At 37.3% G+C, this 23,578-nt stretch overlaps 1 long non-coding RNA gene across 1 annotated transcript; it reads right to left on the bottom strand.

Moving 5' to 3' along the window:
* Nucleotides 1–469: 469 nt before the first annotated feature.
* Nucleotides 470–23,407, bottom strand: LOC122352011. Its single transcript, XR_006251828.1, has 4 exons — nt 23,279–23,407; nt 21,979–22,051; nt 21,815–21,887; nt 470–1,122 (listed from the first exon to the last, which is right to left on the bottom strand). It is a non-coding gene; the product is annotated as an uncharacterized LOC122352011 (long non-coding RNA).
* Between the last annotated feature and the right edge of the window lie 171 nt (nt 23,408–23,578).

The raw sequence follows: 23,578 nt of genomic DNA, 5'->3' as shown, positions 1-23,578 counted from the left end.
TCAAAATTCAGTGTAAAGACACAAAGCCATACTGAGACACACTAAATTATGCCTGCCTTGACTCACCTCAGACCCTAGTATAAGAGTTGTAATTGCTTTATAAATGTTTTTATGCAACATCTGAACAGCGTTAAAGACACACAAATGGCGCTTTTGAAGTGCTTCTGTGCCACCTTTGCAGTGCAAATTTAGTGAATTTTACCATTGATTGCCTTGAGATTTCCCTCATGGGGTGTTTCACTTCAAGTCTGCGGTTAACGCATGACAATACATTTTGCTCTAAACCATAACCTCTTAAAATAATAGTTTTGTATGTTACTATATTTTAAAACGTCACATTGTCACATGATCCTTCGGAAATGATCTAAATGATTTGGTGCTCAAGAAATATTTATTGTTATCAATGTGGAAAAAACATCTGCTAATTAAAAATAAATGAAATTTTATTCTGAAGGGTGCATTAAATGAATCAAAATTGACAGTAAAGACATTAATAATGTTACAAAACATTTTTTAAACATTCCTTTAATCGGAGATTCTTGGGGGAAAAAATATGGTTTTCAATGAAAATATTAAAGGAAACAAACTCTCTACCAACACACAAAGATGGAAAAGTTTCTATTCCTGTGTGAAAAGGCTGACCTGAATTTTGCACCTCACTTTTTTTTGTCCCTACAGACACAGATGAAGTCATAGATTCTTTTATCTGTCTCTTTTTCCTGCACCTCTTTCTTATTCCCCAAAGTTTAATGATAAGAGCTGAATCAAGTGTTATAGGCCACAAGTAAAACTTTAACAGACCACTTCATGTGATAACCTTGAGCATATGGTTAGATTAACGTTACTTTAGAATATCTCTCAATACCTTACAGCTCCATAACAGGACATAAATGCCAAAGCGCATAAAACTAAACATCAAATTGCCAGACAACCTGCTATGAAAATCAATCAGTTCATACATTAACATAATTAACTGCATACACGTTATATGACTTTTCACGTCTTGTTGCTCTGACCCAGCGTTCTAAAGGTGACTCCTCAAATAAAGGGCGGCTGCGAGCGTGAATGCGACCGCGCTGTGATCGTGTCATGTCCGTACAAGTTTTCGAAGTCTTCTGGCTCCTGTGTGAGTTGAAAAGAGTAGATCAATTTCTAATAAACTTCTTCAATAGGCCAATTTTGCCTTTCACTGGCTGCTTTGAAAGGCTCCAGTTAGCATTTAGAGAAAGAGATGGAGAGTGAAGGATGATTACAGAGGAGTACAGTATGCCACTGAAGGTCATCACTCAAGGATAATGAGCGCTGTATTGAAACTACACCTGTTCCCACCGTCTCTTTTTCCAACCCAGTCTACATGAGTGAGAGTTCACTAAATCATATTGATCTCAAAACAACACGACTGATTGATGGTTGCATTTCAGGGTATGAAAAAGTCCCATGTCCATTCAAAGCAAAGAAAAAAATTATCTGGGTGTTATTTGATCACATTAAAATGCCTCGTATTATTTACAACATTTGTAAACTCATTCATTTTTGACGACAATTGACATCTCCATGTTTCCAACAGCAGCATAGTAACTATGAGCAGGATCATGTTTTTCTATGACCGATTCTGATACCGATATTTTACAAGCAAACTGTCAATTCCGATACCGATTTTTTTAAAGAAAGAATCAAAGTATACATAAAAAAGATGTCTATTTGGTATTTAGCATGGCTTTTGGCTATTCAAAACAATAACTGTAACCATCTAAAATTAAAGGCGGCAACTGCACAGTAAGTACATTCAATGCAAACATAGATACTTACATCACCGTTTTAAAAACGTGCGTAACACTGTTCTTAAATTAAAACATGAACTGTGACCTTGTGAAATGAAAAGCAACCACGGCATAGTTACAATCCAAACACAATCAACACACATTCAACAGTCCAAACAAACATGTTACTTAATCAGCATTCAGCAGTTGTTTTCTTTTTTAAATTTGGTGTGAAGAGAAAAGGTTTTTTACCAATGAAATTAAATAAAACCAAAATATTTTAAATTGTTAAACCAAATGATTTTTAGTGCAGCATATTAAACAAAGAAGCTACAGAAGGTGCTTTTTAAATCAAACTAAATGAATGTAATTTTAAGATAAAATAAAAATAATCCTGTGCCGACATTTACTTCTGTGTTTTCAAAAGTGCAAGCAAGTTCTTCTTTACAAAAAAGAAAAAGCGTTTCAGCTTTGTCACAAGTTAGTCTGTTTTGTTTTTCATCCAACACGGGATGAGGTGCGCTAAACAACCGGTCACTGTCTCTGCCTGTGCAGGGCTCCTAGCAGGCTCGGACAGAAATGTGCAACACATTCTCACTCACTACTCGCTTGGTCAAGGACCATTTGGAGTCACTTTTTAATGCACATTTTTTGACGTGCAAGGTCCTCCGTTGCTTTAAATAAGAAACCCTTGGCGTCAATAGGCCGATGCGAGATTTTATCATCATGATTTTCTTTTTTGAGTAATGATAGCAGTATTATTGCGTTTGTGTTGAGGTGTGATTTTTCATTGTAAATAGTCAAATCTTAGTAAAACAAGTTTTTTTTGCTGTCATAACTGGTACGTTAACTGATAACTGGTATGTGTTTCAAGTCACCTTTATTTATATAGCGCTTTTAACAAAAGATGGTGTATTTTGAAAGCACTTAATGCTATCAAATAGGAGAATAGAGTGTGTGTGTGTGTGTGTGTGTGTGTCTGTCTGTATATCTATCTATCTGAATTTTTTCAGTCATTACTACAGTCATCAGTGTCGCATGGTCAGGATACATGGTTTAATACGTGACTCTGGACCTCAAAACCAGTCTAAAGGGTTGTATTTGGCCTCAGGGAAAACTGAGTTTTATTGTGAAAAAAAATCTGGTATCCAAAAAATCTAAATATTGAGAAAATTGCATTTGACGTTGTCCAAAGGTCTTAGCTATATTACTAATCAAAAAAGAATTATTGATATATGTACATTTAAGAAATTTACAAAATGTCTTCATGGAACTTTGGATCATGGAACACGGATCTTTATTTTATATTCTAATGATTTTTGGCATGAAAGATAAGTCAATCATTTTGACCCATACAATATGTTGTTGGCTATTGCCACAAATATATTGTGTGACCTAAGACTGGTTTTATGGTCAGATATGCTGATTTTGTGTCTCTTTATTATCAATGTTGAAAACGGTTGTTCTGTTTATTATTTTAGTAGACATTTCTTCAGGATTCTTTAATTCAGTATTTCAAAAATTAAATACAACTGCAATTATTAAAACTTACTTTTCCATATATTAAATAAATGTCACTTCATAAAAGTAAATATATATATATATATAGAGAGAGAGAGAGAGAGAGAGAGAGATCTTGAGTGAGCTGGTAATGTAAATATTTTTTACATGACACAGAATTTCTTACATGACCTAAAACTGCCTTACAACGTAAAACACAAACACACGCAAAAAAATGTGATTTGTAATGTGACGTCCACATCAACGCTTGACACTTTTGGTCAACTAATGCAGAGAAATGTCTTATTTCCTCCTTGCATATTTCCTGATTTATTTTATGTAATCTGAGGTGAACGGCCATAATGGGATTAGAGGCGGTGCTGCTGAACCCAGCGCGGCCCTGCTACCAGCTCACTCAAGAGAAACACACAGTTATCACACAACAGCAGATTGTTTTGAACTACTTATGAAAAAATGGAGCATCTGAAGACAGAGGTACTCTTGCCAGTGTGAGCTGGTGTTAAGTGCATGGTTGTTCCCGTTGTTTTATTTAGCATCTGCAGAATTCCCAGCATAGTTAAGGTGCTTTGGAAAAGGATTAACTGTTGCTGGCACCGCCGAGCAAGCCTCGCAGATTTTCCCCTAGCAAGAAAGTACAAAGAAGAGGAGGAAGAGGGAGAGGGAAAAGAGGGAGAAAAGGCAAAGAAACCACAATAACAAGTTGTATAAACACGACCTGAGAGTGAGACGCGGGTAAAAGTATATCTAAACAACAATTATCCCTGAAGGAGGAAAGGAGGAGGCTTTCACTTGCCTACTTACAGTGTCCTATTACATCAGATGCTTAATTTCAGTCACTCTCTTCTACCTAATTCCCTCCACCTCTCGCGTAGGGCCTTGTTTTTCTCTAATCATTTACTCCTTCATTCTGCCTTGTAATGTCCAGCTGTTTTCTAATGGGTGTAATTAGAGAGGGACAATATGGAAAAGCCCAAATCAAACAACGCATGTTGATGCATCTAAAGTGTCTTTCCCAAAACATTTAGATCATTTGAGTTTTGTTTCAAGTCCTTTATATAAATCACTCAGTATTCTTGACAAAATGTAAGCGAATAAAATACAATTGCATCTGAATGACTTAAAATCTTCACGTGTAAGAAATGAATTTGGCATCAGAAGTATTTTTCCTCCCACAGGAATGTCTGCAGACGATTAAGTATTTTAATCATTTAAAGTCTCTGAATTCAGTACGACCTTGAAGAATGCCTGGCATTATTGTGTCCGTGACATTGTGTCCGTATCCTGAGATTTGGATAAAGATGAACCCATGGTGTTTATAAAAACAAGCTAACTTGAATTGAGATATTTGTCAGGACACTGTGATATTTTTTATTTTTTTTTTGCAACCTTCAAAAACGTTTTAAAAATGGGTAAACATTTGGCAAATTGAAGTCAGAAATCAGAAACTGCCATATAGTAGGTTGGCACTGTGAGATTTTTTTTAACCAATTAATTTAAGTTTCTAGAGACGGCTCTGTTGTGACAAATGATTTAGTCTGGGAAATTTGTAGCTGTATTCAAATGCTCTTCTGCTGTTCCTCTGGTTAGGTTCCTTGTTTCTGGAGCAGGGAAACCAGATCTGGCCTGTTCGTAGAACTGCAAACAAAAGCACTTGACTGACGGCCAGATTTCTTCTCGTGGCTGAGCTCGGGTTTCCACGCTCCCAGTATGACGCTTGAGAGACGGCAGGTAACGCAATCTCAGGTGTGCTCGGGGGCGTGGCTGGCCCTTTTCTCCTTCTTCACCTTGATCACCCGCAGTGCAGCGACAAACACGGCTCCGTTTCAACCACTTATCCTTCTCTGCTGAAATAATCATCTGATCAGCTTCCTTCTCGCTCTCCCTCTCTCGCTCCCTTCTCTGTTTCTCTCATTGGTTTCCACTCTTTATTGTACGGAAGTACAGTCTGTATTTTCACCCTTTGTCTGCAGTTATTCCGAAGCAAAATAAATGAGGCCCTAAATGTTAGGGGAGCTGATTACTCATTTTACACTTTTTTTTTTTTTTTTTTACCCCATATGGAAGGTGTATGATAGTGAATGGACACTCCTGGATGGTGTATGCTCTCATTAGCATGTGCCAATAGCACTTTTGAAAGTTAATAGTACATTCTCAAAGAGTAACTCCACCCCAAAATGAAAATTTTCTCATTAATCACCCCATGTCATTCCAAACTCGTAAAAACTTTGTTCGTCTTTGGAAAACAATTTAAGATATTTTGGATGAAAACCAGGAGACTTGTGACTGTCCCATTGACTGCCAAGTAAGGAACACTTTTATACAAAAGCATAAAAGACATCTTCATAATATTTCACCTGCCATCAGTGGTTCAACCGTAACTTTATGAAGTGACGAGAATACATTTTGTACAGAAATAAAATAAAAATAATGACTTCATGCAACAATTTAGCACCGTAGCATCACTGTAACACCATTTTGAAGAGTATTGCTGCATGCAAAATGTGGAGTTTGTGACCTGATTAATTTAGGAGTAGAACAACTCTTTAAAAATAAAGGTTTTAAAAGTTTTCATAGAAGAGCCATATTTGTTTTCGAAAAACAACCTTTCAGTGAACAGTGAACAGTACCATGATCAAATCCCAAAAAGGTAATAACGACATTTTTCAAATAATCTACGTGACATCAATGGTTCAACTGTAATACTACAAGAATACTATTCCAAGAAGCTACAAGAAAAATTTTTTGTGCAAAGAAAGCAAAAATAACGGCAATGATTTTGATATGATATTGTGTCGATTATGGCAGAGGACTATCCCGGAAGAGAAGAAATCATTTAAAAAAGTAATTATTTTTGTTTTCTTTGCACACAGAAATTATTCAGTAACACTTTAGAATAGGTAACACTTGTCGACTGTTAACTATGACTCTTCCCTTAATAAATTCTTAATTTGCTGCTTATTATTAGTTAGTAAGGTAGTTTTAAGTTTAGGTACTGGGTAGGATTAGGGATGCAGAATAAGGTCATGTAAAAAAAAGACAATAATATGTACATAATTAACACTAATAGATGGCTAATAATAGGTGTAGCCGTAAAAGAAAGTGTTAGCAAGTATTCTTAGCTTCATAAGATTATGGTTCAACCATTGATGTCACATGGACTATTTTAACAATGTCTTTTACCTTTCTGGGTTTTGATCGTGGTAGGACCCTTGCTGTCTATGGAGGGTTAGAGAGCTCTCGGATTTCATCAAAAATTATCTTAAATTGGGCTCCAAAGCTAAACAAAAGGGGTTTGTGGGTTTGGATGACCATGAGGATCAGTAATTAATTACATAATTGTCATTTTAGATCAAAAGGGATCTTTACACCATCAACAACAATAAAGAATCTTTATTTTTAAGTGTGTAATCCAATATATTATAATGGATGTTAGGAAACGGCAACATAAGTTCCTGTGACTTTGAAATACTGCTTTCGGTAATCGTTTTTTGTTTGCTCAAGTGTTCTTGATAACGGCACAGTACGCATTCCTACGCTCCAACACAAGTGTTGACAAACAAGCACATAGGATAGAAACGAAAATGAGGGCGCCTATTACGCATAATGTATAAATGTCATTTTTGTGATTAAATATGAAAGCTTTAAATCCATCTTTTCCGCTCGCTAGGTATACTGTATATTTTTGAGAGGGCCAACTCCCCGGCGTGCAGTATTTTAGAGTGCCCATTTAGCCAGGCCCCCTGCTCTCCTGACAGCTGATGGAAAAGGCAGTGTAACAATGAGCCCCCACCGTGCCTCTCTGCCTGCCCCCAACCACCAGGGGAAGAGGAAGCAGCGGCAGCCGTGTGACACATTATTCTGTCCCCCCGGAACCTGCAGCCAGGCCAAGCCCCCCCTCCGGGTTCCCTTGGACCTCTAAGTGCCAAGCCAGGGACTGAGTGACATTTCCAGAGTCCTGACCTTTGTTTTTCCATTGACTGGGAAGACGTTTGAAGGAGGTACAGTGCAAGCTGGTCGACTCTCGGCGAACGGCACACACTCCCAATTACACACACGATTTTAGAGCTGCTTGCACAAAAAGAGAACCAAGCGCTATGCTGTCACAGAGCTTATACGAGAGAAATACTATATCTGGTTTATGACGGATTTTAACTACACTTTTACCTGGCTAAAAAGGCACGGCTAACTTAACTAGACTAATGAAAGGTAACCTCGGTGCACTTCGACTAAACTTTAAGAGCACAGTTTATTATTCTCAAAAATGAGTACTGGAGACCACATCATGGCACATTTTGTGTTTTTGAAAAGCTTCCCTCAAAATGAAGTCAGATTATTGTACTATTCAGCGTTACATAGAAATGTCTACCGAAAAATTAATTCAGGAGGCATGTTGGTTTGAAGTATGGGTTCTCGTAGGACTACATTTAAAAGCAAAACAGGAGAAAGGAAAGCCTCATGCGGAGAAAATGGCATAAAATGGAGTGTACTGCAGTGTTGATAGGTTGGGTCTTGGGCTTTATTAATGATATAAGCTGCTGGCCAGTGCTTTGGTCAAATCAGACACCTGCTATGGCTGCCACACTCCAAGAACGGTGACATCACAGGGAGCAGGACAAGTCAGATCCGCTGTTAATCGCTCGCCTTAATTGAGTGCTCTGCTGAGTTCCAAATTGCTCAGTACAATCAAGACTCATTTAAGAGTCCCACCATGTGCTCTTAGGCCATGATGAGATATTGCCTTCATTGCCTGTTGTTTTTGAATATTAGCCTTCCTTTCAATACACCCCCCACATATTCACCTTTTTTACTCCTACCCTTCAGGTTGCTGTTTTTACTGGCTGCGGTTTTTCTAATTTCCCTGAATTCCAGGTGGGGGAGGAAGCTATTGTTTTCGAACATCCTGGTCCCGCATCTCATTTGTTTCTCACTAATTCCAAATTGGCAGAAAGTACGGACCAAAGTAAGTCTTTCTGTTTTCTTCCCATATCTTGTAGCCTATCACTTTGAAGGGGTTTATTTTGTGCTGTATAAACTGTACATTATTGAGAGTATTATGTGTCCGCTCACCAAATAAATAATATATGAAGTATTTATTTGACTAAAAATTAATACTTTGAGCTTCCTTTAAAAAGAAATAGTCAAACATTGCAACAATATTAAAATAAGTTTCATACAGAAATCCTCTGGGGTCATGTATTCCAGCAAGCCATGTAATAATATTTATCAGAGTGTTTGCTGCTAATAGGGCTGTGACACACACACACACCTGTTTTGAATATAAAAGTTCTGCCTGTGGAATACAATCTTATGGCAATTCATACATATTTTATGAGGTGACTAATTTATATGAATTCGTACGTTTTTTGTTAAATCTTATGTATTTTACAAGCCCCCCTATTCATACCAGTGACCTACCCCTAAACCAGACCCTAAACACATCACTAGACGACTCGTTTAAACAAATCGTCCAAAATCATACTAGTGAAGTAGTACGAATTAGCCACCTTGTGAAAATACGTATGAATTGGTAGTGAGATAGCATTGGCCTGTCAGAGATGTTTTCTCTGAATTTGTCCGACAGTCAAATACAAGACATCTTTACACTCTTTACACAGAGTTAAGGCTGCTCTGTGCCATCTAAAAAATTCTGCTCATATTAAAATGGTAAATTTCTGTGTAGATGCATTAATGCCACCTCTTAGAAGTAGTATATAGACACCAAAGTTCCACTTCTGAAGTGGTTCTGTGCCACCAAAATATGAGTGAAAGAGAAGCAGCAGTGTGTCAACTGAATAATTCATGAGCGGTAAGTATGGCATGTAGGCATATGAGCCAAAAAAAAAAAGTTATCATGCTGACTGAAGTTTATTTCTCATTGCTGAATGCTGTGCCTCTGGCATCTGGGGAAAACAGCCACCACAGGTGTTCATACTGCATGTGGAGGCATATAAAATATAGCTGTAAAGTTTTAATGTATGGATTTAAGGCAACATGGTACATTTTTAGAGAAACCATGTGTAGAATATTTGTTTCACCAAACGAAAAAACATTTTAATATAATTTCAATACAAATATTATAGTGCCCCCAATAGGCCAGGCATTGTAATTTTATATATAAAGTTCCTATGAAACTCCTTTTGGGTTTACAATAAATAGATTGGGTAGGAGGGTGGGATGTCATCAATACAGCCTACATGACTCATCATCAGATCTTATTTCTTATGCAAATGTATCTTAGGAATACAGGACTGCAGTGAGAGGGAAGGAGAGCAGTGGAAGAAGAGTGTTGTTTTGAAAGAGGACTCCTGTGCTCTTCACGATGCCTGGCTATCACAGTGTCACCTAGTTAATCTTGTGTTCAACACAGCATGTTACAGATCACACAAAGCCTCACACACACACACACACACACACACACAGACACAGAGTGTATTAAATGTGACCACTCCCAGCGCAGTGAAACTGTTCAGGCAATCCACACCACTGTGAAGCGAATGCCTTACTCATGTAATTTATTACTGTCTGACCACACAGTCGCATAGTATTATCCAACTGTTCAGCCAAGAGCTGCCTCACCTGAGATGAACTCAAGTTAAATGGAACAGAGCGCATCTTGCTCTTCCACAGTTTATTCAATTGAAAACAGTAATAAACTGTACTTACTCAAACTATCTGAATGCTTTAGGGACATATGCCGATTCAATACAAGTTAAGATCAGCTGGCAGTATTTGTTGAATAATGTTGACTATCACAATAAAAAAAAAAGTGTTTTATCTTCTAAAAAAAATTGAGAATGTTATTTTACTGACGCATTTTAGGGTTTTACGGAAGTTGTACATTTAAATACAACTTTACACATAACAGGTTAGAAAGCGAAATGCATGTTGATATGATTTTAATGACTTAAGACTATAAAGCTGAAACGGCGAGTAATTTTGCTTCATCGTTTTGCTTTCCTTACAGAAACAGAGGAAAAAACATTTTTATTATTAAATAAAAGAAGATAATTTAGTACATTTTAATGTATTTAATCATCTACAAGTGTGTTTACAGTACACCTTAAATTTAAGTAGGAATAAAACATTAACTATTTTTTTGAAGTCTAACTAAAGCATCGTATTAATGAAATTTTGGTAAATAAATGATGGCAAAATTCTCTACTGTAACTTTTGTTGATTAGTTTTGTTAACCTTTTTTGAAATCTGCATGGGCGCATTTGCCTACCTCACACGAAACACCTGGCGGCAAGAATTCTTATCAAAACTAATAGATTTAGTCTTTTGAGAATTTTCAAAACAGTGATAATTGCAACTCAGATAATGGCAAATCGTGCCTTTTTCCAGCATGTACGTGTCTGTTGGAATACAATTAGTCCTTGTTTATTTAAAATGCCAAATATGTGATCACGCATTGTGTCACACTTGGACAGGCAGAAGACTACAACTCAAAAAAGTCACCTTGATTATAACCTTACATGTAAATGTACGCACTGATCTATCCAGGGCCACACGGGCATTAATAGCCCATTAGGACGGGTCGCTCAGGGTGAACAGTCATGTAGGAACAACGCTGATCACAGCCATTGTGTGTTGTCATGGTGGGACGGCAGGAGTGGAAACCTAGTACCAGAGACCTCACCTGATCTGAGCTGGTCTGATCCGTTCCCTGCTTGCTGAGGCCGTGACTGTGCTATTGAGAGAGTGCTGAACGCTGACCTTAATTGCTTGACGGACAGCTCAGATAAACTCATATCAAACTTGCCCGCTGAAACCATAGACGCTGTGTAATTAGTGAACTCCAGGGAAACAGATAAGGCTGCAAATCAAAAGGGAAGGGGCCTGTGCATGCTAGTTATTCATTTATAAGGGTGTTGAAAAGAATTACACATACTTTAACATGCTCGACTTCTGATGTTTGAATGTGTGACTAATCAAAGTGTGTATGTTTTCCTATGCCCACACATCTAGAGGTGCACGAGTCAAGTATGTCACATGCTTTTCCTGTCCAGGTATTCCGGTGGTGCAACTACCCGGGGAGCGGGCCAACCCTGTCATTTAGCAGTAAGTTTATCCTGTGGTGGGATAGAGAAACTGTGGGGATAAAGGCGGCAGGCCTATCCCATGACTAGGCTGGCGGAGGGGGGTGGAAAGCCTACCCCACAGCTGGGACAGGCCAGGTAAGGATCACTTACAAGCTGCAGGGTTGGGAGCATCATTGTGGCACCGAACTGCCCACAGTATTTACAGCCCCCCATACACACTTCAACAGTCTCAGGTTCAGCCTGCTGTGATGGAGCAGATAATATGCCTCCAGAGGAACCATCTGGAAAACCGAGCCACCACTCTCCTGTTGCTGCTCCAACGTAAATTCTCATGCACCTGTCTGCGTACCAGACGCCTTTCTTACTGTTTTTTTCTCTCAATAATAAGGCATGTTGTCACATTATTTATTGTCAGTTACAAACTCAACTGAACTTAAAAAACTCAACTGAATGCGTGTGTATATGTTATATATATATATATATATATATATATATATATATATATATATATATATAATTTTTAAATAATATGGACTGGTAGCTTTTACAGACACATTCATCCCCACTTTACCTAAAAATTAATTTCGTATGCGTGCATTTTTTTTTACATAATATATATATATTACATAATATGTTTGTGTGTGTGTATCTAGGTATATATATTATACAAAACAAATCTGCATTCATCCTATTTTATTAAAACGTCCTTCCTAATAAACCTGACATTTTACATTCTGAATATTGTTCGCTCTTTTATTAATTGGTTTTGTTGCTGTTTTGTTCTGAAGTGTCTGCTAATATATTTTTAGTCCATACATGAAAAAAGAGTTTTTGAGAATATACGATTGTTCAACCTATCTGGGACTTTAAGTGTCCGTAACATGTCCTAGTGTCAGTTTACTAAAACAAAGCCACTGTTACAGTTATTTACAGTTACAGTTGCTTCTGCATGAGACAATAAATAAACATGAGACGATTAAATAGTGTCACATTTGTACTGACAAACCAGTAGCAAGTGAGACAGCTGCTAAATTATATAAACAGTGTAAAATAATCTTCCTCTGTTTGTTTTTCAACACCACAGGTGAGCAAAAAAACAAACAAAAAAACAGACGCATAGAAAAACTGTGCTGTCGGTATTTGCTGATCATACCCCAGCAGACCAGCTTCTTGGTCTATGAAGAAATGTCAACCTCTCATCATCACGCTATATGGACACAGCAGGTGTCAGTGATGATAGTTTCACTGTGACAGCTGTGTCTGAAGGGTCCAGAGCTTAGACATCATAATTACAGGCATGCAGACACACACAGAGTCGCCCTATACCTTTCAGGCTCATGTCCCAATACAGAAATTACCTAATTATCTTATTCCTGCATTGATGTGTGATTGTATTAATGAAACGCGAAGCAGATCCAGGTAGATGACTGTCTTTTAACGTTTGTTATGATGGAATGAACTACTCAACCAATGAAGCATTGCAAATTATGTAATTGAATCAGCAACAACAGTACAATATAAAACTAGGGACTGTAAGTAATTATAGCCTAAAATAAAATTTATTAAAATCAAAATATTAAAATATGTACAAATATTCTCTCAAAGTTCTCTCGTATTTCATCAAAAATATTAGGAATATTTGGTTTGGAACGATAGAAGTGTGAGTAATTATCAAATTAAAATTTTGGGTCGATCTATCCCTTTAAAACTGAAAAAAGGAAAATAATATGGTAGCTTTTAAAGACACATTTATCCCCACTTTAGCTAAAAATGTATTTCTCTACAGAAAAAAAATAAATGGGTTTTACACTTCCAGGAATGTGACTCTACTGTTCATTTCTGAGGAATTAAAGTCACAAGGTATGCAAAACGTTTCTCTGTACATGACTCCAGTGTGTATGTTTGTGTCCGTCAGCACGTGTGACACCGGTAGGGGACGGTTCTGCAGTTACACCCTTGTAGATGAGAGTGTGTCTTCTTGCAGTACTTTCGTGGGTGTGGGCGGTTTGTAACTTAACCTCTTGCTCCTCCTAATCACTAGCTGTCCATCACACCGGCCTGGAAGTGCTTTCCTTCCTCGTGCTCATCAGAGCCCTCAAACACACTTTCATCTCGGATCAGGTGACCTCAGGTTTATGGTCAGAGGAGCCAGCAGGATGGATGCGGTTTATCCAGGTACGGGACATGAATGTCCGGGTGAGGTTGACACGTCTTACCTCTCTCCCCATGGCGCCTGTCCTTCCTGCCACAGACACAGGCTTCCTCTTTTTTTTGGTTTGAACCATTTGTTCAGGGCTTGAAGCACTTGTCACCTCAGGGATGCATAATGTTATGCCATCGTTTGAACAACTAGGAGCGAGAACATTAGTTACAAAGTCTTTCTTAATGACTTCTGGTCCTCATGACCTGTTGTCCACTAGTGGTTTCCGTTAAAGTAAAACATCCTGTCATCATTTACTCGCCCTCATATGGTTATAAACCTGTAACTTTCTTTCTTTCATTTGAAAAAAAACGGTCCTCATAATGAAAGTCAATGGGTTCCAAAACATTTCCGTCTGTCCAATCCAAAATATATAATGAAATTAAAAAAGGGACACATTTCATGGCTTCAGAAATTGTAATTAAATGCTTTTTGGTGACACAAGAATAGCATTGCGGTTCTGCACAAACTCATTTGAGGAGATGCAATCAGTGCAAAAAAAAAAAAAAAAAAAAATCTTTGTTTTTCTCATTAGAAGCCTATGGTGGAGTTAATTGATTTCAAAGCTGTGAAAAGATGCTGGTTTAAAAACCGTCCTCACTGATCTTGATAACAGTGTGGGCCGATACCTAACGAGGTGCTGCATTAATTGTCACCCTCTGTTGACGGCGTTCATTTGGTGTTTAACTGAGAGATTGATGTATTGATTGAATGAGCGGAGCGGCCTGGGAATGGAGCTGAGCTGGTGTTCTCAGTCTCGGCTCTGATGGGCTTCAGCGGTGAGAGCGTCTCCAATGCTGACACTGAGGCTGCTGGGACTGTCAACTTGCTCGAGGGAGGTCTGTTCCGAATCTGACTGCTAATAAAGCTCTCTCATTCAAGAAGTCATCGGCTGTCGCTGGAATTCTTGGCTGCTTTTCTTATGAGGAAGGCTGTGCTCCTCTTTTCTGCCAGGGCTGGGGGGGGGAGGCATTGGACGAGGTGGGGGAGAGTTGTAAACCGTGAGCAATAGGGGGTCGATCTCCCCAATAGATGTCACGGATTTTAACGAGCAGTTTCAGCCCATCTCAAAAGACACGGAGCACAGCGGGGTGAACAAAGATGGTCTTTGTCTGGGTGTATGGATGGGTGGGTGGGTGCGATGTGTGTGTGTGTGCACACTTAAGGGAAAGTGGAGGGGTGTGTGTTCCACTACAGTTGCCTTCCAGGGGCTTCTAACAGTAGGGTATCTTGGATCTTGGCAACGAAAAGGGTCACGACAACATGTAGGGTTCAAGATTTGTGGTAAATTGTTACTTACTTTGCACATTGTATGTTTACTAGTCTATAGATGCCTGCATTTGATGGTCTTCAAGCATGCTCTCATGCCATAGGTGCTGCTTATTCATGGGTATTACTGGGAAAAACTGTCTGTGCTGTTTATATTCATTTTAAAAGTAAGGTTGACAGAACTATTAATATTTTTTTTAACATACACAGATGATCTCTGAATGTATGGAGTCTTATGTTATTTTAGGATTTTGATCAATTGTTACAACAAAATATTTAAGAAAAAAATATATAGTTCACATTTCATGTCAAATATTGAATAAACGTTCACTACCATTCGTTCTCAGAAAGAAAAGCTGTCACTGGGGTGGTACCTTTTCAAAAGGTACACTTTTGTACCACTCAGGTAGTTGTATGTAAGCTTTAAAGTACCAATATGGATGCTTTAGGTACAAAAGTGTACCTTTTGAAAAGTTACTTCTCCGGTAACAGCTTTTGTACCTTTCTTTCTTACTGTTTAAAGGTTTAGTGCTGGTAGGATTTTTTTAATGTTTCTGAAAGTAGTCTTCCGTGTTTACCAAGGCTGCAATACAGTATAAACTAGCAAACTAGCATTGTGAAATATTAAAATAATAAATGTTTTCAAATATATTTTAAATATCATTTCTTACTGTAATGGCAATTTTGAATTTCCAGAATCAATTACTCCTGTCTACAGTGTCACATAATCCAATAATTCCAATGTGCTGATGTGATCAAAATAAATCTGATCGTTTTATGATCGTCAATATCTATAACGTCTGTGCTGCACGTGCTATATTTTTGTGGAAACCGTGATACATTTTTCCGGATTCTTTGGTGAACAGAAATGTCAAAAGAACAGCATTTATTTGAAAACAGAATTTCTGTAAATGTTAAGTTCATGAGAGATGCTGTAATTAAAGCAAAAGGATGATACTATGTACTGTAATTCATATTAATATTTCATATGGACTTTTTACTCAAATCATAATGCAAAAATAATTTGTAATGGAAAACAAAACAGCCACACAAGTAAAGTAGTACGATCTATCTGGCTTTGCACTTTATCAATGTCCCTCGATTTCAAGATGGGAATGGGCATGTTTTAATTTCTTGTTTTAGTAGTGGTCCTTGAATCCCTCTATGTAAGCCTTTAGGGAATGCATGTTGGCAAGGCTTTTTCTTTAATAGCTGTATTTGTTGAGCTTTTAAGTACAGTTTTTTAACAGCTCCATAGAAGCTGGAATAATGCAGACCTCTGTTCATTCTGCAGAAGAACTGGGTGGTTAATACTGAGGCTGAACAGAAGCATATGTGTATTCCATTCATTCAAGAGCCCTATCAGACCAAAGACCTAAACCTTATGATCAATGAGTGGATACTGAACATACGGTCCAAGGTTTAGTCCGATCAATGGCCACGCATTTGCCTGCATGGAGGACAGTTGTAGAGACAGTGAGGCTGACGTGTGTATGTGTGTGTGTGTGTGTGTGGCTTTGAGACTTACAAGCAAAAAGAAATGCTTTACTCTTTCAAGTGCTTTGATTGGGCCTTGGGCAGGCAATGAGAGTCTGTCTTTTGTTTTGAGAGGATGTGGAGGTTGGATTCTGTGCCCTCCTTTATCTAATGGCCCAGGTTGGGATAAAATGGCCTTTGCATAGAACAAAGGGTCCACTAATAAAAATTAAACAATGAAAGGAGACAAGCAAGGTCAGTGAGCAGAGCGGTAGAGGACTGAGTATTTTCAACTCTTCTGTCTATTTATCAATTATATTATTAACATCATTCATTTTTCAGTGCCAGAAGTGAGGATGAAAAAGATGGAATGTACACTTCTTTGTAGGAAACCATAAGGAGAAAGCTTCAGGGTTATCAGCCCTGCCAATTTATAATTTGTGCAGAGGAATGACAACTGTTTGCAAACTTTTCACCAAAGTCTCTCCATAGGTTTACAGAAAGAGCTCTAATAAGTTTTTAAAATTACCCCAATGCAGATGTGTTTTACTTTAGGTCAAATATGCCTACATACTGTGTGTACATTTATTTCTTGGCATCTGTGGTTCATGGAAACTTTACATTCTACTAAAGGTTCTATATTGCAAAAAATGGTTCTTCGAATTGATAAAATATTCTCCACACAAATAAAAAAAGTGTTCTTTTACTTTGGGGACCTCAAATTTGTTCTTTTATGACATCACTTCGGAAATCCCTTTTGGAACCTTTATTTTTAATATTGTCAGATATTTTAGACAAGATGCCATCTATGCAAATTGTTGTTTGAGCATCGAAATATTAGCATAAGAGCAGAGCTTTTTTAGCAACCTGTAGATGTCTGGAAAACTGTTATTTATTCATTAAAATATTTTTTTCTTCTGAAAAAGCAATGCTTCTACAACTAACCATCCAGAGATAGGTGAGAAAGACTGGAAATACCATGTTCAGTTCTTTGAGAGCCCAATAGCTTTAGATGAGTATAATATGTTTGTAAGTTGCATTTCCATTAAAAATGATGATAACTATGCTCAGTACAGGAAAACTGTGCTGGTGGAACAGCTTTAGTGATATGCCAACTCACAATTAATTACTTTTATTCACAGTCTGTTGCTAAGGTAAATTGTGTGCGACAAGGTAACTTGCCTATCTATAATATTTGGTCAATATTTTACACTTACAGATAAAGTGAAGAGGAAAAATGCCTTAAAATTTCACACCAATGTTTGCTTAACAATGAACATGCCATCATTAATGTATTTGTACATTCTAACCGTGTCAACAGTAACCATTCAGCTGGATGGTGGAAAATCAGAGAGCAGAGCAATAATCAACAATAATTGTGACGTGATCCTGTGTGGAGGAGTTCCTCTCGTTGAATGTTGAATTCGGTGATGCGATATGTTGCATTGCACATGCATACAGGAATCGTGCTGTATGTTGAAGTTGTGGTCGCAGCGCTGTAGATATGCAGAAAGCGTGAATGCAAATGAACCCCCTGCACCTGTACCTTCCAATTACCTCCCAAGAATTGCATTAAGCCTCTGGATCCAAGGCTCACTGGAATAACAGAATAACAGATGAGATGGCAAAATTACTAACGTGCCCGGCAGGAAATTGGAAAATGGGAAATCTGTCTGGTGAAAGTATTCAATTACTGCGCTCCTTTTCCACACGTTCGGCCACGTTTCTGAAACATGGTAATTTCCGCTTTTCTCACCGCCTCTTGTGCTGAGAACAGAGCCTACACCAATCACAGATTATTATTACACAGATATGAATACGACGCACTCAAGTTCATGGCTGTACTCTTAAAAGATTTTCCCTCGGCTCTTTTCCTGGCTCTGCTGTTATGCTTTAAAATGACGATGAGTTTAAGATAAAGAAGGGTGGAATTTGGCAGCATAAAGGACGACATCAGGCTCGCCTGCACCTTTAAAGTCAAATAAAATCTTTTATCTAATCGCACACTTAGGCTGAGCACAGACGCACATAAACAGACAACCTCCGTCTCCCCTTCCAAGTCAGTTCTGCTGTTCCCGATCCCCCGGTTCCTCTCTTTTCAGCTGGGAGATGCTATGTGTCTAATTCCACGTTGTTATTGATGCTGGCTGCTTCTCTCGATAAGAGCAGGCGGAAAAATCAATCACTCCCATTAGACGCTGAGAGAGTGACAAGAGGGCAAACCCTGGCAAGGGCCCCCAAACACCCCCTCATTGCATTTGCCTCTGTATGCCTCTCACTGCTCTTTTACTATATCTTCCTTTTAAGTTTCTCTTTTACATATCTGTTTGTCTGCCTTTGTCAAGTCTTTACCCATTTTGTTCCATTCACACTTTTAGCAGCTCCGCTTTACGTGTTGCGCTTGCTCCCAAGCATTGCTCGCCTGCTCAAGTTTATTAAATAACTCAAAATAATGACAATTGCAATAAATAAAATGACAATAAAATAAAAATAACAAATGAATTCTAAAATAATAATAGCAATATTTAGTCCTGTCAAATGATTAAGCAATTAATCGCATCTAAAATGAACTTTTTTGTTCACATAGTATGTGTGTATTGTGTTTTTATTATGTATATATAAAGACGAACACATACAATATATATTTTTATATATTTAAGTATTTACATTAATATAAATTATATCATATAAAATATATTTAATGTAAACATAATTTTTTTCTTAAATATATGCATGCATGATTGTGTTTATTTATATATACACAGTACACACATATTAAGTAAACATTATGTAAAACAATTATTTTGGAGGCGAATAATCGTGATATTATTTGACAGCAAAAATAACAATATATACTTTAAATGATACATGTTTTTTTCTGAAAGGTTTATGAAACCTATCTTTTCAGGGTCATTCAATTTTTAATGATAAGTCACTCTCACCTGATAGAATTTCTGCACAATTTGCTCAATCAACACAAAGGTTAATAATGTTAAAGTTCTTCATTCACCCAAAACTCTGGCTTCTTTTCGAAAGAGAGGGTCACGATCTGTGCTACAATGGGAATGATCAGAAACCCACAGCTGCAAGTTTAGGGCAGTTCGACCGTCCACTGTCAGGGCACTTATTATCATTTGATTATAGGCAACAGCCATTGTCGATAAACAGTTTGCAGGAAACAAAGATACCTGGATCCATGATGTAATCAAACTGCATCACATGCGCTAATAAGCCTTTGGATGTTTGTTCTTCAAAGTCCAATAAACAGGATTTCGAATCATAATGATACATTTAAAAAGCATAAAACAATTGATCGCAAAATTCGAAAAGTTTTATCAGCACACACGGCTTGAAGTCCAAAAGCAGAAAGTCTCTCAGAGGAAGTAATGACATTCTAAACCCTGTAAGAAAATTGTGAACTGATCCGTAAAGACACACCTGAAGTCAATAATGAGCGAGGGAAACAGGACAAAAGAATAAAAGAACGAAACTGTGATTCATCAAAACAATTTTAGCAAATAAATAACGGAGCAATCTTCGAGCTAATGGAGCCCTTTCACAGCCGAATAACTCAGCACACACACTCCATTAACTAAACTCAATACCAAGATCATTATTATCTGATAGACATACAAAAGAAGCACCCCATAGTCGAGCCTTTCAGTCCACATGGCGATTAATTACTTTAATTCACCCTAATGGTAAATAACAATATATGTGAGTGTATGTCCTGCAGCGCCAGACGCACAACAAAGCAGCATCTCAAAATTGTCTCCATGGTCATCACAGCTCAGATTGATCATCTTATCTGCATTCACTTGCTTTACAAGTTAAATTATTTTCCTATTAGTCCCAGTCTGCATTTAAATCTTATTCTCTACAGTAATGTGCTTTTTCTCTCCTAAAAAAAAAAAAAAAAAAACAAAGGCACAAAAGTGGCTCCCATTTGCTTGCAAGACCCAATAAAGCATGTGTTTGTGCATGTGTGTGTGTGTGTGTGTGTGATGAGCAACAGGATCCCAGTGTTTGGGACAGCATCGCTTTCGTTTCCTCACTTTCAATGACCCCAGTTTTAGAGCAATGCAGAAAGTGTTTAAACTCTTGGCAGTCGTCCCTATTTTTTTATTCTCTTTCCATCTCTGTATTTCCTCCTTACTGTTTTTCAATCCTAAGCTTGGGGGTAAATCCTGCTTAGCATTGCCAGTCAATCCTGCTCATGAAATCCATTTCTTGGCTTTCCCTTCTCTTAAGGGTGAATCTATTCTAAAAAGCGCTTATGTATAGCTTTTTTCGCCTCTCATTCATATAGTCAGTGAAACTACACCTCCAGTTTAGCAGCATTGTTAGACCCTCAGCAAAATATTACAGACCTGACAATCACATTCCCTGATAATATTACAGCAGTAGTGATGTGTGTTTTCTATCAGCTGTTAGGAATCAGAACTAGCGATGCCAGAATATTAATGAATTTTGATTTACTCAGTCAAACGGGTTTGCAAAAAAAATCGGAAGTTTTCTTTCAAACTGTTTATTTGTTTACAAAGTGTCTGCAATGGTTTCTCACTCCATAGTATAAGAACTTGCATATGTCTTCGTTAGTGACAAAGCAGCTCTTTATTGCACATGCAATAAACTGTGGGTAAAGACAATTTATTATTCAATATCGAAACACTTTTTGACAGTGGGCCTCAGTACTGATTGAATGCTGGATATTCTAATTCGAATCCAGTAATATGAAAAGAAAATTACAAATAGACTACAATTATCTTGGGATATTGTGATGTTTATTTGTTTTTAATGTGCTCTATTAAAAAAGTTTAATTATCAGTTATTTCTTTCTTTATTTATATGCATATACTGCATATATTTTATTAAGTAAAAATATAAATAAAAAGTGGTGAACTTCTTATCTCAATCACATCACTCCCTTTCTATTAAGGACTGAACAGAATTGCCAGGAAAAGAAGTTAGGTAAAGAACAATACTGCCATCTATTGGAAATCTGTCTGAATCACCTCTATTTTAATACTGCGCTTCAGTTGATAACTGCAACACCAGATTTAAGTTCAGCTAAGAGCTCTCCCAGTTTCATTGGAAACTGCTGTCAAATACGACACAATGATTTCCATGATGACTTGGTATATCTCTTGGGGAGTTAATGTTGGTCATAATAAAAATAAGACCAAAAAGGAATTGACATCCTACATTCATTTAAATCATATACTTAAAAACATAACAAAGTGTGAGTGTATTCATTAAGCAAGTTACTGGATGATAAAATGATTACACTAAAGCTTTTCACACTACCACTGATTCCGGTTTATCATCTTCTTAAACCCTGTGTTAAAGAGACTTTTAGACCTCAGTAAAGCAACTGTGAGTTGGTAGCACCTTTAACCCTGGGTTATGAAAGCTATGGTTCAAAACAGGGCTAGCACTGCTTTTGAGGAGTTAACTGAACCGCAACAACAAAGGAACGATGATGTTGTGCCAGAATGAGATTACAGTGAGAGAGTTGTTTAGCAACTGAAAACGAAAACACTTACCTCATTAAATTCTCTTGAGCTGTACAGTTCCAGAAACATTCACATCATTTCAGCTGCAGTAGATGTTTAGCATCTAAGGGAAAAATGCAAAAAGTGTACAATGATAACAAGCTATGTTTAAAAAGATAATGCAATTACGTGACTAACTGTGAATAAATACTAACGCATGGTATGGCACAGTGGCTCCTGATCCTGAACTATACCCTCAACATGCTGCACATTCTGTCTCATCAGCTCCTATGTAGAGAAATGGGTGAGATATAGAAAATAAATAAATAAATAAATATACAAAATGGAGAAAGACATTACAGTTAGATAGAAATGTTTTTAGAAAAGCTTGGTTTAAACAAACGTCAAATCTCTAGCTTCAGTTGAAATTTTATGTTTGGGAATTTATAAACAAGCCCATTTCTGCTACAAAGGAAAATAAGTCCTGTTATGGTATATCATAGTTGTTACATTAAAAGAAAATATGGGATAAAAAAAGGTTATTACAAAATTATGATTTAAAAGTCAGAAATACTGTACATAATTAGTATTTGTATTACAAAAAAGGCAAAATTCTGAGATAAACTGAAATTATGAGATAAATCAAGATCACCACAAAAGTCATCATTATGACAAAAAAGTCTGAATTATTAGATAAAAAGTTATAATTATGAAAAAAGTCCAATTGATGACAAAAAGCAGACAATGACAATTATTGTCATATTCTGACAATTAATCAGAAAAATTACTGATTTTGATTTGGACAAAATTCAACATTGTTACAATTATTATTTTAGCTTTTAATATCTACCTGTTGTTAATATTAACATTATAACCTCACAATAATCTAATTTATTTTATAGTTATGATTTACCAAAGCATTGGCAGAAATGGGCTTCCATATAATTGTTATTAATATGCAAACAGTTGTCATCATTTATAAACATCATTCAGTTCACAAAAGGGCGGTCATCTCCCACTGTATCCAAGGTTACCAGCGTCTTAACTGTTAGCCAATTGTTGCAGCACTACATCTGCTACACAATAAAACACACGAACTGTGCGACTGAAATTAATAAACGTCTCAACAATACGTGATATTTTACTGTTCATATTCTGCCATCAATATTGCAGTAGTATAGTAGTACAGTATACTGTCTTATTATGCTCGCTTATTATCTAACCAGCTGTTTATTGGGCTGGGCAGGTACGCAGTGAAAAATAAAAATGAATAATTAGCGACAAAACATGGTAATGTAACCTCTATTGTAATATATTCGGCCATAAAGACTTGAATACATTCACAGAGCTATAAATAGATATTTTATGAGGCTGTCTGTGTCTGAGCTCCACAGGTTACATAGGGACACCGAGCAGTATGTGCCAGACTAGCATAGCTCGTGTTCAGACTACTAGCATCAGCAAAAACGTTTTCTCAGTACATTGCGTTTGACCTTTGTTTATAAAAACGACTACCTCACATTCTCCATGAAACGCTGCCACTGAGCTCGATTACAAACATATGTTAAATTTAACACTATCCGTGGCGAATTATTGAACCACGAATCCTACTAAGGCGAAGGCTCGCTTCTTAATATTCACGAGGCAGGCATCGCCGTTGGAAAGTGACCCGGCGAAACGTCACAGCCTAATAAATATTCATGAGCCAAGCCTCGCCATTGGAACGTTTGGGAGCGACGTCAGCGCAACGTGATTAAAATTCAAAAGCTAAACTCTGCGCGCTGCGTCAAGCGTAGAGTCACTAACAGACCGCTT

This window comes from Puntigrus tetrazona, chromosome 9 (genome assembly GCF_018831695.1).
Source record: "Puntigrus tetrazona isolate hp1 chromosome 9, ASM1883169v1, whole genome shotgun sequence".
NCBI lineage: Eukaryota > Metazoa > Chordata > Actinopteri > Cypriniformes > Cyprinidae > Puntigrus > Puntigrus tetrazona.
Note: the sequence above shows the minus strand (reverse complement) of the source record. Positions and strands in the feature narration are given on the sequence as shown.